This window comes from Lissotriton vulgaris, chromosome 2_1, assembly GCF_964263255.1.
Source record: "Lissotriton vulgaris chromosome 2_1, aLisVul1.2, whole genome shotgun sequence".
In the NCBI taxonomy this organism is placed as follows: domain Eukaryota; kingdom Metazoa; phylum Chordata; class Amphibia; order Caudata; family Salamandridae; genus Lissotriton; species Lissotriton vulgaris.
Window position 1 is genome coordinate 173921299 of NC_141687.1, and position 18190 is coordinate 173939488.

Below are 18190 nucleotides of genomic sequence, written 5' to 3' on the forward strand. Positions count from 1 at the left end.
CCAATGTATTTTTTGTTGTAATAACCCTATGTACAAGGGCAGCGTACATAGGTGGTAGCACCAAAATTAAGACCAGGGAAAACCAGGTCTTAACCTGGCAAAATGAGGAGAAATGCATTATTTCTCCTTGTTTTTCCCTTTTTCATGTGTGCTGCCTTGTGCAGCACACATTGAAAAAGTAAAAAGCCATGGCTATTATATGTACAGGAAGGTCCCCCTTGTTTATGTGCAGGAAGGGACACCTTTCTACACATAAACAATCCTCCCCTGCACGCAGACACCTTTGCACTATGGTGCAAGGGTGCCTGCATTGGCTCTATACTGCTGAGTGTAGCACCAGTGCAGGGGGAAACGTAAGGCTGCACAATTTCCTTGTAAATTTGGTGCAGCCTTGTGTTTCTGAAGTGGCAGAGTGAGGCGTTAAGCCATGACGGCTAACGCCTCACACCGCCACTTCCTCATACATATACCCCAAAGTATTCAACCTAAAGGCGCACTGCTCACAATGTGACTAAGAAGCTGAGCTTCATATCATTGCATGTGACTATGTCAAGTGCAAAGGTAGAAAGCAGAAAGGAGAGGTGCAATTCCTATGTAGCTTTTGTGATTTGAGATTTGTAACAAAAATTGAAACATCACAGCATGCAAGACATTCTCAACCAAATGACTAAATTATGTTAGACTCTCGGCTCTAGCAAGCAGCAAACCCACAAAACTATGGTAAAAAAAAAAATATTGCTGCTAATTGAATTAGAAAATATGTCTGAGAGCAAACTAAATACAAATGTATTCATGGCCCCCACTGCGATAATAAAAACGGAAAACATTGCAGAAGGAAGGCGGGAAATAAGAGAAAAAAAACTTGAAAATGAAATGCATCAAGCATTGACTAATATGGAAACCTACAATAATAATGAACCTGAAATATCTGAGGAAGCGCTGAAAGAAAGGACTAAAGACTTTATAAATCGAAAGCGAGTGCCTAAAATTCCAGATTTCCAATATCTGAGCGACAAAATATCAGAGGTGCAAACATAGTCCAAAATTCCCGGGCATCATGAAGATGGTATAGACTTAAGCAAAGAAATTGTGATTCATATAACAGAAAATACTAGTGATCCCCTTTGTAAACCAACAAATCAAAATCAGACTGAAGCACCAAACAGAATTGGGGCTCAACCTATGAGCACTGTTCAAGATGAGAACTAAACTGTTCCAATTCAAAGTAACACACTGTGAAAGATAAAAAAACTGAAATCTCCATACAAGTCATAAAAAATTATATGCAAGATCCAAGAGCAACTTAAAAGAATATAAGGCAATGTTAAAACAAAAAGAAAATTGACAGAATAATTACTGACGAGGCAAAAAATCCCACCTACTAAATTGGTGCAGATGTTATTTATCAGTCTTATAAAGACCTCACAGAAAAAGAAGATAAGAAGAACGCAAAATTAATTGCAAACAACCAGATTCCATAAGTTTGAACTATGAACATCTGTATAAAGAATCACAGTTCTTGAAATAACAGATGCATTTGAGAAAGCCAACTTAAACAAAGCAGTGGGGCCTGAACATGTTCGCTTAAATGATCTGTACAATGTTCACAAGAAAGAACCAGGTTTGTTGCCCAGAATACTATCAACTTGGTTAGAAATTAGAAAAGTCTCAAAATGCAAGATATAGTACCGAAATTCCCATTAACGTATCCATAGATGAGCTGACCAAAATAAGCAATTAATACAGCCTTCATGAAGTTGCTAGCAAAAATCTTGACCAAATGATTAATTACTTTCGTAGAGTTGAACAAAACACAGAAAGGCTTAATAAAAGTGAGAGGATATCTTGAAAACCTGACATTCCTTCAGAATGTAATAAAAGGGGCACGTTGGATTAAACAGTTGTTGCAGTAATGTTAACCGACATTTCAAAACCCTTTGTCAGTCATTATCATGTATCATACAAAGGTTGGAAAGACAAAATGTTCTGTCATACATCCGAGATCTAATAAGAGACTTATACACAGATTCATCTACATACTTCAAGGGAAAATACAATGACTGAGATGACAATAGTAACGTTGAATATCACTGAAAGATTCAGCCAAACAGCAGGCCTAAAATTAAATTTCAAAAAGATGCATCAGCTCTTAACTGCATACGCGCTAGCGGGTTTTCCCGCTGAGCGCTGAAAATTCAAAAAACCCGCGTTACGTGACAAAGCCAGCTCGTCATGCGCGCAGCGCAGGTAACGCCCATGACGAGCTGGCTTTGTCACCAGCATCGAAGGGGTTAATAAGACACCTCACCTTTTTGTTGTACTCAAAAATGTTAAATGGTGAGTTAGGTAATCCAAAGTTGTGTACAACTATAGGAATCAACAAAGTGACCAATCTATTATATCTCATAGAAACTCCAGAATTGTTGGTCACTCTTATATGTATGCAGGAGATGTAATAAATGATAAAATACTTGGAAAATATTCCAACATCAAACTTTTAGATGACGAAGCACAGTAAACTAAGGAAAATCAATACATAGCTGCACTTATATCGATAGTGAATGTTACCAACACTGGAGAAACAATATCATGAGAAAGAGATAAATCATTTGCTACTTGTAGATACTGCAAAGATGTGTAGAACGGCGTCAGGCACAGATTGGAGGTGGGTGGAATGGGCAGAGGGTGGGGGGAGCAAGGAGAATGGGTAAAGAATAAAAAACAAACCTCCTCCCTGCATCTCCCCGCTCTCTCCATTGTCGTCTCCAGAACAGAGCACCCTGGAAGCACCCAGTGCCAATCCCAACGCTGCAATACAGCATTATGATTGATCTGAGCGATGTAGTTTGGCCCTCAGCCAGGGAATTTGGGCCTGAGCATGTTCTCCACCCAGACTGTAATGCAGCCTGTGTGGAGAACATTTAAAGTACACATGTTTGGCCGCCACAGAGGGCCTGGCCAAACATTCATGCACACTTTAGGGAGTGCAAACCACTCCTCCCCTCCCCTGCTTTGTCAGCAGGGAAACCCCACCCTGTCCTGCCCGCAAACCTGCTGCAACAAGGAAAATTTTAAATTATAATAACTTAGAGTGACACTGCTCAAAAGCAGTGGAGTGAGGCTCCTCGGCCTCAGACGAGGAACCGCCAATGGATGTGTTTGAAACCATTGCACATGTCCTAGATTTAAAAGACATGACAAGGTACTGGAGCTACTCGTTGATGGACCCAACAGATGTGTTCACCTAACAGACATGGATCCTCATTTGAAGAACAGCCAAGGTGAAGTAAGAAAATATGATATAGTGTTCATCATGGATGGTCGTGCTGTGGTGAGTGATGTTTCAATTTGTTATGAAAACTCACAAAATTCCTTCGAACAAGCGTGTGAAAGTAAAGGCAGTTATTACAGTGAACTCTCTCAAGAAATTAAAACTCACAAACGGTTCCACTGTGGAATTTCAAGGTTTCATAGTAGGTTGTCGGGCAATGGAGCCTCAATATAATGATGTTACTTTAACTTATCTGGGAGTGTAAATGTCATTCTCTTTTAAGAAGAATTTTTGTCTTACTACCATAATTGAGACCTTACCAATTTTCCAGGTTTTCATGGACAACTAATAGATTAGCTAAGTTCAATAATTGTTTAAGGATTGATATGTTTTGTCTTAAACCTGCATATTAAAGTTTGAAAAGTTGAAACCTATGTTCAGTATTGTCAGTTAGTGTGAATTTAGATGTGTTTTAAATGCTTATATGATGGGTGATGTTAAATATATTAGTTATAGGTGATGTTAGAGCATGCAAACTTAGTTATGTGGCGTGTCAATGTAGAATAGAATACACATCAGTGAAGTGTCTCATCATCTTATTAGTGACACACATGAATAGATAACGAGAATTCTTCTATCCCTACCTACTATCTTCCAAAACCATAGCCAAGGGAACAGCTTGGCAGAATCAGCTTGGAAAGAAATCCCTGTTGTGCTGGACTCTGGTCTGGAACTGTAAAGAGACTTCAGTGATATAGGATAAATGGAAGCCTATTGGGCTGCCGGTGAACTACCTCTACTCTATTTATTTTTCACTTACCTGGTGAGGCAGAGGGGCGAGCCACATGAGGCTCTTGCTTCTGGCTCCAAGAGCCCAGTGACTGCCGGACATGATTTGCTCTGGGGGCAATGACAGGTAGGGAGTTTGACTGGGGCAGTACTCCTGTTCTAAGGCAAGCTCAGGGAGGACAGAAACCTCATGAGTAGCAGAAGGGAAACAGCTTGCTTGATCATCATTTTCATTACAAATACAGACCATGAAACTGGGGCCTCATGATCCTTCTGACTTTTTGGATTTCAAGCTGGTGTCAGAAAAGATACTACAGAGATAACTGGCTTCTGGCAGCCAAGTGCTTACAGAGACATCGCTTTTTGATCCTACGATGTAGTCTCTTCCTATCATTGTGAAGCAGAGTTCACAAAGCAACAAATTATTCACCCCCTCATAGAGAATTTGAGCTGGGTTTAGACCTGGTGAAAGAGGTAAGTTTTACCCTACTGATGATGTGGTGTTGTAATAGGAATCCTGCTAAGTTGGGAGGAACTGTAGCTTCAGGTATTTGGTGTATGTGCTTGACTGAGGAGAGTCAAATGTGTGAAGCTACCATCTGCGAGAGTATGACACCATCGCCCTTAGTGCAGTGCATGTTTGTAGGGCACCTGGTGCTAACCTATTTGTAGGTGACCTGATTCTGGGTCAAGGTTTTGAAATGAGCAGAAATGAATGAGCAGAAATGAGCAGAGCAGCTACCTCACTATGATCTACTGAAACTCACCCTTTGAACCAAGCTTTTGACTCCAACCATTTGTGCCTGTGCCCCCTTGGGGTCCCACTGTCGCTAGGCCGGCAGGAGTGACAGAGTGCAGACCAATGAGAGGATGCCTCCACCACATGCAGTGAGGCATTTGGGCTTCCCTGCCGGGTGTAGGGATGGTGCAAGGTCTCTCGCAGGTCAGCTGGGCCAGCAGGTGGCCGGTGTGGGTACTAGCAGAGTATTCTGGATGCAAGAAGCCAGTCGGCTTGAGGAAGGAGCGCAAGCCTTTTCGTTGGCTGTTGCCTGGGCACTCTGGTCAACAGGTCAGCCCAAGCCATCTGGTCGCTGGGCTGGGTGAACAGATGACCAGCTGGGGAAAGGATGACCAGATGACCGGCAGCCCAGGCGCATAGATAACCCTGACTCGAGTCTCCCTCTGGGTTCTGTATGGCCCTACTTTGTGGGGGCTCGACAGTTGAGGGGAAATAGCTTTCCAGGCAGACTCATGGGCCAAGGGGGGTCACTGGGGAATTAACCCTTCTTAGCTCCCCAGGTCCAGGCACAAGAAAGGCAGAAGACACTGGCCCGAAGCACCCCTAGACCATGGACTGGAGAAATAGTCCCTACAGCAGGTTCTGTAAGCCCTGGGGTATTGATAGTTGAGGTAAAAAGGGTTTTCCAGGCAGGTCCATGGGGAGAGAGGGGCAGGTTGGGGGGTTATGCTGGGGAGAACTGTCATGCCCCTTCTGGTAAGGTGAAGAGATGGTCCTCACAGAACAGGGCTCCAGGCACCAGCAGGGCCATCTTCTCTACCCAGGCCAGGGTGGCATCAGACTGTGGGCCAAACAACTTCCATAATCCCCCTAACAGGAGTAAGGTGGTGTCAGGCAGAATAGGAGCCTGGGGTTCCTGCGGAAGGAACAGCTCTCATAACCCCTGTGAGAGGAGGGTGATGTCATGGCTTTTGCCTGAGACGTCTTGTCTTGGCCAGAGATCCAGGCACTTGGCAAATCCAACTTCCCTACTGCGGCCAGAGGTGTGTCGAACCAGGTAGGAGTCTAGGGCTTGAGTGGTCTGAGCAACTCCTGTCATCCCCCATGGGAGGTCCCGTCCCCGCCGTCCAGTGGTGGCAGTAGTCAGAGCCTCCTACCCAGGGCATGAGTCGGGGGTCCAAGCTGGTGGACGGCTTCACCCACTTATTTTACAGGGTGGATGTCGTCCGCCCTGCTCAAAAGTTGGACTTTCTTAGATGGCGTAACTTGCCCCCCCGGCCGCCCCTAACCTTTTTAGATGGCGTTGTCTTACCCGCCCATCTCCCAGCTGTCAATCTAGTGTAGAGCGCATGTGCTACCTATCAAAGCTCTACCTTCCCCTTTGAACCTGCCCCCATCGCTTTATAACCTTGCCGGGCACCTACCAGTGGATGCTTTGACCTGCGACCAATCAGTGTTCAAATGAAAAAACATGATTCTATTGAACACTTTAAAATTACATTGAGAACTTACTCTTGTGCTTGTTTTCAAGAATTATTATTATTATTAAAGAAGGAAGACTGTTGAGAGAGGGCAGGCTTGGCAGTCTCTGTGACAGAAAGAGTCATAGCACTGCAGCCTTTTTGGCATAGAACAGCCAAGCTGTGCAGTCTCGGGCACAGGAGAAGGCCAGGTTCTGCATTGTCTGAAAGTGGGAGAGGACAGGCTGGACAGTCTCTGTGACAGGACACTGCAGTCTCTCTAGCACGGAACAAATGGGCTGTGCAGTCTAGGCCATGGGAGAAGGCCAGAGGGCAGAGATTGCAACAGGAAAAGACAGACACAACTGTCTCTGCGAGAGGAAGAGACATGGCACTGTGTAATGAAGCGGAGGAGTCAGGGAATAAATACAAGTTTGTTTATTCATATGCTATAGAAGGACCCACTGGTGCAAGAGCCAAGGCATCCATCCAAGGCAAACTCCAACAGCTTCTGCCTGTATTCAAACCTAAGCTCCAGCATCAGTGAGTTCCACATTACATAAGAGTGTTCCATATGACATAAGCAATAGCTATTAAGATACATGACTCCAAATACAATAGTAAACACAAAGATAGGATACCACATGTATCCTTTTAACAAAACAAAAAAAACGATTAATGTAAAATATAATCATCAAACTTCTAAAATACACTGGATACCACATGTATCCTTTTAACAAAACAAAAAAAAACAATTAATCCAAAATATAATCATCAAACTTCTTAGGTACTTTGATGTTTCTCTTTTCTAATATGCAATTATCATGAACTAAAGCATCAGCAATCTCTTCTACTAATTTTTCAGCAATCTCTTCTACTGATTTTTCAGCAGTAGATTTAGGCTGGTGCATATCAGCATTAGAGAAAGTTTCATTCACCATAGAACCTTGGTCAGTAAGACCCTCAATGCCCTTTTTAGATACACACCCAATATCCTTCTCATACAACCACACATCCTCTTCTCCACTTTTTCCCCCAAAAAATTCCTGTCCTGGCTTGAGCACCACAATGGAACTTTTGTTCCACTAACCCTTATCCTTTAACAAAACCGCAGATTCAGACACTCTTTCCACTTGGAAGGGAAAAGTATATTTAGATGAACATTTGTGGCCGAAGGAGGGTTTAATAACATGTAGCCAATCACCAACTCCCACTTTCTTTCCCTTGGTCCTGCAGCAGAGATCATGATAGGACTTACCATGAATGCGTGATTCAGTAATATTGTTCCTGACCTTTGCAATGCAAGATTGTAAATTAGTCTCCTGACCCTTTTTCTTGGGAAAAGGTGTTAACTCAGATTTGACTTGCATACCCCTCATCAAAAAGTAAGAAGATACACCAGTGCATGCATTGGGAGTTATGTGATAACTCCAGCTTTTCTCTTTAAGAAACTCGAAAACATCAATATTGCTTTCCAAAGCAGCTTGAATGCCTTCCGTTATGAATCGGTTAGCCCTTTACACTTGGCCATTGGCCCAGGGAGAATATAACAGAGCCTTTTCAGAATGCACTCCAACTTTCTTTAAAAAACTTAACATCTTGACCGACACGTATTGCACTCCATTGTCAGACATAAGAGTAACAGGTACCCCTTCAATGCTGAATACATGTTCTAAAAACATTATAACTTCATCAGTTACAGGGTTTTCTACAAACCTATAATAGATCCATTTGGAAAAATTGTCAATGACAACAATTAAAAATCTCCTCTGTCTACCCAGACACTCATATGCACCCAAAAAATCAATGGAAACTTTCTCCCATGGTCCGACAGGAGAATCTTGAACAGACAGAGGGTAGGTAGACACTTTCCAGTGCTTGTCAGATTTGACACATACAGAACAATTATCAACCCAATGCTCAACAGGACCATCCATTCCTGGCCACCAGTAGTGAAGTTTAAGTAATTTTTTTGTCCCAGACACACTGGATGTCCAGAATGGGCCATTTGGATACGTTTATTTCTGACACCAGAAAGTGGTACAAATAAATCTTGTCTCAATAACATGTTATTCTCAATACTAAGTTCATCAGCAACATGTGCAAAGCCCTGTAGTGAAGATTCTAAATTCTTGCAAGATGGCCAACCATTGGCCACAAAATGTTTGACCTTAGATAAATTAGTATCTGCAACAAGAGAATCGTTCCACTCTTTCTCAGAAACTGCATATTTACAAGAATCCACCATATCCAACATGGTCACAACACACTTATGTTGGTCAGTGACTTCACTTCCACTTTCCTCCACTGGCAGAAGTCTGGATAAACAATCTGCGGTAAAAAAATTCCCACCATGAATGTGCTGGATTTCAAAATTAAACTCCTGTAATCTGGCAATGAGCCTCACTAATCTTGAAAAAGCATTTCCACTTTTGACCCCATCCATCATAAATGCGAGTGGCTTGTGATCAGTAACTAAAGTGAATGGCAGCCCCCACAATTTTTTTTATAGCTTTTCAACGGCACACACACAAGCTAAAGCCTTTTTTTTATAGTGCTTTAATGTTTTTCGGCACCCCTAATAGCCCTGGAAATAAAAGTTACAACTCACTGCCTTCTACTATTTGTGTGAACACAGCACCTAATCCTACAGCACTAGCATCCACTGTCACATAGGACTTATCTTCTGGGTCGAAGCTATCATGACCTGGTGCTCCAGCTATCATTTTCTTAATATTGTTGAAAGATTCATCATGAATAGATGTTCAATCAAATGAAGCACCTTTTTTCAAAAGTTGTCTCAGAGGCTTCACAACAAGAGCATACCCTTTCACTAACCTAGCTAATAATCCCCTATTCCTGAAATGGAAAGTAAGGAGTCCTTATCATGAGGTTTGCTAGCCTTCTTTAAAGTGTTAATGAGATCTTCCTTCGGAAAAATGCCATCACTAGTAATTCTATGTCCAAGATAATCAATTTCTTTAACCATATCCTTGCTTCCTCTACTTTCAAAAATGTTCAAAACAGTATCCAGAATGATATTGTGTTGATCAAAAGTCCTGGCATCAATTAAGCTGTCATCTTGGAAGGCTTGGGCACCAACTAGACCATGAAATAAACTCTCAATTCGTTTTTGGAACACGCTGGCTGCTGAGGCCAGCCCAAACGGCATTCTAAGAAACCTATAAAGACCAAATGGTGTGATAAACGCAGTCAAATGTTTGGAAGAATCATCAAGAACTATCAAGTCGGTTGTTGAAAAATATTTTGCACCATTCACAGCTGTCAAAAGTTCTTGTATACGAGGCAAAGGGTAAGTCTCTACAACAATATTTTTGTTCAAAGATCTGAGATCCACACATAACCTCAAATTCTGATTTTTCTTAAGGGCAATAACTATAGCCGAAACCCATTCAGAACTATCAGTGGACTCTATGATGCTTTCAGAACATAAGGCATCTAAATTGAAGAACCGGGTTTTTAGAACCCAGCGGCACCAGGGGAAAACGCCCAAAGTCTTTGGATTCACCTGTCTTAGAGTACAGAGAAACGGGATACTTCTTGATGACGTCAAAGACCAAAATTTATTGGCTGCAACCAGGAACAGAGGTCTACGAAGCCCACACGGGTGGTTCGTTAGAGACTGCACAAATTCTATGATCGGAGCATGGTCTTTTATGCCAAAAATCACATTCCAAAGGTGGCGTCAGTTACATAGAACCTAACCAATCACATTGTGACGTTTCAAACATATCGCTTGAAGATAATCCCATTTTCCGTTGTCCAGCCCACCAGAAATGACCAAGCACATTCCAATATTCTTGTTCCATCAGGCCGGACGAACCCATCATAAAACCTCAACCCAAATCAGTGATTATGTCGTAAAGGTAGGAGCAGAAACAGATTGGAAGCAAGATAGAAAGGTGGGTGCAGTGTACCGTAAAATTTCGGAACGTCCTGCTGTTTGATCTTTATCTGACTAGCTGCTTAACAAGGAATTGGCTCAGCAAGGTCAGCCTCGGGCAAGGGAATCAGTTCGGCCAGGTCATTCAGGAGTCAGCTAAGATGTACGTGTCCCAGAAAACTCCTTCGGCCGCAGTCATTGGCCTATGTGACGGCAACCACACAAAATGGCTGCCGTTCACAAAATGGAACCCGAAGGTTCAAAACGAAATCCCTAAATACATAGTGTTCTCATTGATCGATGAATGCGAAAACTCTCATACACACCGCATTCGTGATTTGCGGTCCGCTGACACCAAAATCGTCTATTTCCGACGACCTTTATTGAACGGGTTCGGAACACCGAACCAAAGACTCTTAAACTACGGAACTACAGACCCTCCTTTTGCCCTTACATAGGCAACAGACCCCAACCCATGTCAATCTGAATCTAGGTCTATCATCATCAAATCATCGATATGTTGCTGTAGCATCATCCTTGTACTTAGTACCTCTCTCTGGACAGGTCTCCTTGCACACGAAGTAGCACAGAGGCCACAAATAGCAGGAGCACACTGTACACAGAGACAGAACAGGAAAAGGATAGCTAACACCATCCCAATGACCATCAGAATCTTCCATCCCAAGTGGATATCAACCCCCAAAACCATCCCATCAACGACCAGTCTCCTTTGTCTATATGGAGAGAATCGGAGATCTTATGTAGTCTAGAAATGGCCTGGAAGACTGACGGAGCATTGTCTGGAATGAAAACACAGCAGCTCGATTGAATCAGTTTACATACTCCACCTCGGTCTGCAAGTATGACGTCAAGAGCAACTCTATTCTGAAGTGTCATAAGTCTATCCGACTGGAGCTCAGCAGTCAAGTTACCAAGGGCACCAGCAGTTTCAACCATGGTGGATTCAACCACTGTCGTCAACTGGCGAATGTTCCTGCTGTTAGCCATCGGTCCCCAGAACGGCAGAAAACCCTTAAAGAAATCTCCCAACTCTTGCCCTGCGGTATCTTCCTGACTGAAGACATCTCTAGCAACTCTCATCTTATGGTAATCTGCCGCAACTGTAAAAGTGGGAGGCAATAGGAACGAAACAAAACATGTGCACGAAAAATCGGGGGGCAACCATGTATACGCTTTGTCGTAGCAGACAAAGTAAGTACCCTTAGCGGCCAGAAATGCTGGGGAAGTTTGAGACGTAAATACATAAGTGTCGGTACAAACGCTCTTCCCTAGCTAAGCTCTCGGATTCTTGCCATTACCCTGCAGACAATAGCGACCCTGATGGGGCACTATCCAAATCGGTGGAGAACTTTTCCCTCGCTGGTTAACTCTCAGACTAACTCCATATCCAGTAACGTCCCAACCACTATATGGTTGTCTCTCATCCTTCGGAATAGTCTCAATTGCATTAGTCCCTTTAACCATGTCGACTATACTTCTAGCTAAAGCACTATTATTTGGATTGTCTTTCGGTGAACGTAGGGGATAGACACTGTGAGCATAGATGAACATCGTTCTGTAAGCCCAAATAGAACCATTAAGGCTGAAAGGTAAAACCAAGTACGGAATACCTTTACCAGTCGTATGGGGCATTAGACCACAAATCCAACAATTCGTTGTGTTCATAACTAACTGGTGTTGGTGCAAAAGTTGAATAAAGGAATTGTTGGCAAATTCCAATCGTCTAACTACCTCGTGTTCAGGCAAAGGGTGAAAAGAATGAGAAGAAATAGTAGGTGTAGGTGTAGGTTGCACAGTGGGAATAGTCGTCACTTTAAAAGAGAATGTCACATAACCAATAAAAAATATCATTAAGCTTAATAGCAAAAACAAGCACAGTATTAAAAATCTTTTCCGTGTAATCAGTTTGTATATCTTATTCTTGAAATTCATTGTCCTTACAGGTCTCTCCAACTCGAAGAAATCCATCCTAACTAAATATGCTGCTCGCGATGGTAGGGTGTTCTATGCTAAGGAATGCCTCTGTCAACACAGGGCAACTCCCTCAGGTCAACCAGAACCTTCGACCTAGTGTCTCAGGCTTGCACTCCAAAGACTTCGGCAACCGCGACCCTACAACTGAACCCGGTTGGCGGTTCGAAAAACAAAAATAAGTAGATCTTCGGTGGAGAGTTAACCTGTAAACAGAAAAAAATCATAAAAACTTTATTTATTTATTAGTCCCACGACTCTTGGTCGCAAATTATACCGATCTTTCCCAGGCAATGTCTGTTCCTTGAATAGGAGTTCAGGCTCCGTAGTGTTCAATCGATTCAAAGGAGGTACAGCTTCTTGCAAAAGATCGTCACTTTCTTTCTCAGAATTTGTTCTAATCAGACAGGCATCGCTGAATGGCAAAAATCGTGGCACAGTTTCTGTTTCAGAGTCTGGGAGTCCTTCCTGTACCCACCGGTCGTATGGTAAGGGCAACGGAGCCCGCTTGCAATGTACGCCGTGGATCCAGTGTTTCTTGCCTTGCAGTCGAACTGCAGAATGTGTAGACACGAGAACTAGATGGGGTCCTGTCCAACGGGGCTGCTCGTTCTTGCTCCGCTGAAAGTTTTTAATGAAGATCCAATCGCGGGTTGAATGGCGTGGCCTGGATCTTCAGAAGCCTGTGGCAAACTGTCATGAACCTGTTGATGTAAGACACACAGTTTAGCCGTCAGTTTGTGCAAGTAATCAAGCAACACAGGGTATTCGAGATCACTAAACTTTGTCGGTCTTGGCACACCCCAAATATTCGCTGGGCGACCAAACACGACCTCATACGGACTCAAACCCATTCGCGAATGCACAGTCATTCTTGTGGACAAAAGGGCTAAAGGCAAAGCATCTGGCCATTGTAAACCTGAACTCGCTTGAATTTTGGCCAGTTTCAATTTCAAAGTGCCATTATAGCACTCGACTAAACCAGCTGATTGGGGGTGATTTGCAGCATGGAACTTCTGCCGGATACCTAATCCCTCGCATACCTTCTTCATCACTTGACCCACAAACTCACTCCCATTGTTACTCCAGATAATTCTCGGCAAGCCAAATCTCGGGAAAAATTCTTTGATAAGGGCTTTAGCTGTGGACAAGGCAGTATTGTCCTTTAAAGTGTAAGCTTCCACCCATCTAGAAAAGGAGCAAACAACCACCAAAACATATTTCAGGTTGTTGTACCTCTCCATGTTAATGAAATCTAGCTGCAAAGCCTCGAACGGATACGTAGGAGGAGCAAAATGACCAGCTGGTGTTGGAGTTCCCTTACAAGGATTGTATATCAAACACACCATACAATTCTTGACCAGATTCTCTGCACATTTAGGAATTCCAGCATTCTGCCAAACTGGAGCCAACAACTTGCAAATTCCTTTCACGCTGATATGTGCCATCCCATGAGCCATTGTAACAACTGGAAGCACATACGCGTCAGGTAACAACCATCTTTGATGCTCAGACAAATCAGTGCAACAACCATTCGAATCCAATCTACCCTTACTTTCTCTCCATTTATTCAACTCTTTCTCTGTAGCTTCAGCTTGGATGGATTTCCCACTCTCAATCGTATCTTCACACATACTTCTATCCGGAACCCATCTCGCCGGACCTGCAACATACATTCGGCTCATCACATTCCTCGCGGGTTCTTTCGCAACTTCATCCGCCAACGCATTTCCGCGACCAACATCATCCGTAACTTTCTTATGGCCACTGCATTTCACAATCGCTACTTGTAACGGCAAAGTAAGTGATTCAAGGAGCTCATTAACCAACTGCCCATGTTGGATCTTCGTTCCATGCGAAGTCAAAAACTCACGTTCACACCACAAACGCCCAAAACTATGAGCCACACCAAATGCACTCTGACAGTCAGTGTACACATTCACTCGTTTTCCTTTTGCCAACACACATGCTTTTGTCAATGCAATCAACTCTGCTGCTTGCGCTGAATTATGTAGAATACGTGCAGCTTCAACAATCGTATGCAAAGTCGTAACAGCATATGCTGCAGTCGTATCACCATTCGACAACTTAAAGCATGAACCATCAACCGACAAAGTACCATCACACTCTGGAAGAGGAGAATCCCTAAGGTCTATCCTCCCTTTCGTTCTTCTTCCTCAGTTCTAAGAAAACAATCATGTTGCTTATCAACATTATCTGTCTCAGCTGAAATCGGCAACAACGTGGCTGGATTCAATGTGTTGCATCTTTTAATGTGCACATGACTCGCTAACAAGGTCAACTCGTAACCCGACAACCAGGCACTAGTTAAGTGCTGTGTCTTGGTACGATTCAACAAGGTATCCACTGCATGTGGAACCATTACGATCAAGGTGTTGTCCATAACCAAACCAGCAGACTGTCGAACCGAAGCAGCTGCTGCCACTGTAGCTCTCAAGCAACTTGGCAACGCTCTAGCTACCGGATCTAAAGTCGACTAAAAATACGCACATGGACGCTGCTTAACGCCAAACTGTTGAGTCAACACTGACAATGCACATCCCTCTCTCTCGTGGACATACAATGTGAAAGGCTTACTGTAGTCAGGAGTACTCAACACAGGAGCCGAACACAACGCATTGCGCAATTCGGAAAAGCTCTTCTGAAATTCATCAGTCCAAGGAATAGGATTCGGAGTATCCTTAACAGTAAGAGCTATCAATGGCTTCGCTAGCAAAGAAACATTAGGGATCCACTGTCTACAGTCCGACGTAATACCCAGAAACGCACGTACTTCTCTCTGTGTCGTAGGCACACTTATTTTCGCAATCGCCTGAATTCTCTCTGGGGTCAGTTTCCTTCCCTCCTTCGATAAGAGGTGACCTAAGTAGGCTACTTCTTGTCGACAATATTGCAACTTGGAGAAAGAAACTTTGTGATGAAAATCAGACAAGTGACGTAACAACGGCAAAGTAGCCTTTCTAAAAATCTCTTCACTGTCAGCAGCAACTAGCAAGTCGTCAACATATTGAATTAGGGCAGCATCGTCTGGAAAAACCAACAGATCCAGTTGCGTTTTCAAAGCTTGGCTATAGATCGATGGACTCTCGCAATAGCCTTGAGGAGTGCGCTTAAAGCGGAAACTTCGTCCTCCTAAAGAGAATCCAAAGATATCTCTACTCTCCACGGCAATCGGGATCCTGAAGAAAGCATTCTTCAAGTCAATCACCGAAAACCATGTGGCTGTAGCCGGGATCAAAGTTAACAAAGCGGTGATATCGGGTACAACAGGAAATTGTGGAACAACGATCTTGTTCACCTCGCGGAGATCGATCACAAACCTATATACAGGAGGCTGTGAAGAATCAGTTCTCTTCAGAACAGGCAAAACAGGGCTATTGCACACATTACCTCTCGTTTCCTCAATCACACCCTTTTCGATCAGATCATATATGATCGCTAAAAGTGCTCGCTCACCATCACTTGAAATACGGTACTGGGGAATGCGTGGTAACTTAGCATTCGCCTTCAATGTCACAACATACGGAGGAATTTCCAGAAGACCGACATCGTTCGGACCATTAGCCCACAATGAATAAGGGAGAGAAGACAATTCAGATGGAAGTCGATCTGTAGATAAATACAACGGAGAGACCACACTCTTTCCCAACGTAAGATGTACTCCTGGCGGAGAACAATACAAAGTTGCATACAATCTTTTCAGCAAATCCAATCCCAACAAGTTCTCACCACAACCTGTAGTCAAAATGAGGGGTGCTTCAAATCTATGATGTCCAACAGAAAGAGGCAAAGGAGTAGAAATCGGATTCGTAACCGGGGCGCCAGAAAAACCTACAGAAACATTCTTTAAGCCAGACAAAGGTGCGCCAGGGAGTTTAGAGTGCATAATAGAACTCTTCGCAGCACCAGTATCCAACAGAAAAGGCTCTGACACACCTGATGCAATTACTTCAACATTGGGTCCACTCTGATCTACTGGAACTGAAACAACTCCCTCTCTTTGTCCATGGCCGTCCTAGCAATCATTACCATTCACTTCCTCACCTTCAACGTAATAATTGTCCGTGTAGTATTGAGCTGTCCTACCAGACGAACCATTCTGCTGATCAAAACTATTCATTGTGTTCTGTGGAGGCAAAGAACGCACATTCTGTCCGCGACTTCTACCTCTAGGTGCTTGTTGAGCACCTCGACCTCTCATACCAGAAGCACCATTCGTGCGCTGCAACAAAACCGGACAACTATTCTTGAAATGGCCCTCTTCTTTACAATACGCACACTGATTAGGCCCGTACGGAAAATGCTGCTGAGAAGACTCATTCCTTTGCGAGTTTCTCGAATATTGCAGATTCTGCTGATAGTCGTGTTTATTATTAATACGGGGTGAATAAGCTTGTTGTAGAAGTACTTTAGTCTTCAATTCCTTAGTCTTCTTATCCGCTTTCTCTACCTCATCTTTGTGCCTATTTTCATAGTACTGGGCCGTAGCTAAAATCTGCGCTGACGTGGAAACAGACCAAATACTCTCTGAATCTTTCAACTTATTGCATAATTCGGGAAGCAAATTATGTACAAATTTGTCGACGAACAATCTCTGGCCACCTTCAGTGGCCATGTCCTGACCACTGTGATCTACAAAGGTCTCCTCAAAGCTAGTGAAAATGTCAGACACAGTTTCATCTTTCTTCTGCTTGCACGCAGACAATTTATCCCAATTAACACGCACCTCAGGCATCAAAGTCTTCATATAGGTAATAATTCTACCAGGGAGTTCAGTAATCAAATACTCAGGCTTAGCGCCCCCTACTTGTCTATTGTCAGCATCCCTAAGATGTGCCCATGTATCACCTAATTCATGTGCATGATCCGTGTGACGAATCTTACCCCAAATAGGCTGTGGAACAACATTCCCAAACAACATACCTATGTCTGCTAAGTTCATGATATACAAACTCACAATCTGAGTCAGCTCTTTATAATATCCCGCCGTATTTTTGCGTGGATCATGCAACGACTGCTTAATAGCTAAAACTTCAACACGCTTCTAAGGAACATGTACCCAAACACGCTGAAAATGTGCAATAACAGGTGGAGCAGCATTAGGATCAGCAGGTCTCCAAACTGGAGGAACCTCACGCATCGGATATTGACGTGCTTTTCTCCCTACTGACGAATCGGGTTCAAACAGTCGCTCAGACGGAGTGTCATTACGAAATGACAATATGGTCGCAACTGCTCTCTCAACATCCTGAGGACTCACAACAGTCCCTTTCGCAAATTCGGAACGTACACAATACAACTCATTAGGAGCTTTACCTACTTCTGCAACCCATTGTTCATGAAGGAACACACACATTATCTCAAAGACGTACCATTGCTTCGGTGCTTCCCATTGATGGAAAACATCCATAATACCCTCAAGATCATACTAAGAAGCGTACTTAATCCATTTACGTGCCAAATGATCCAAAACTACACGTTCATCAGTATCAGGCAACTGACTACGTGATTGTCAACGCTCACTAACAGGGGACATACCCAAATGTCCCAACAAAGGAGAAAAGAAACTAGAAACTGTAGTAGTCATTCTCTGTCTAGCAGAAGGAGAATGTGAAAGAATAAGGGAAGACGGAACGACAGTAGAAGAATCCAAAGTCGGAACAGAAGGAGTATTATAGAGAGGCGTATGAGTAGTAGACGAAGAAGAAGGCAAAGTTGGCGGCCCCTGAGGAGGCTGCGCCAAAGGAATAGTAGCCAACGGAAGAGGAGCTGGCTGTGGAGGAATCATAGGTGGCACAACAATCGGTTGTTGCAGAACTACAGCTGGTGGCAGTGGTGCCGTAGCATCCTGTGCATAAGGGGGTGGCGAACTCAATAGATGCGACATTAAAGGATCCTTCACAATGTCTTCCTTTCCTTCCTGCTCTTTAAGCGGCAAAACTGGGTAGCACTTATATACCACTAATTTCCTAACCCTATGCATCTGTTCGCTCTCTTGTTCTTCCTCATTATCC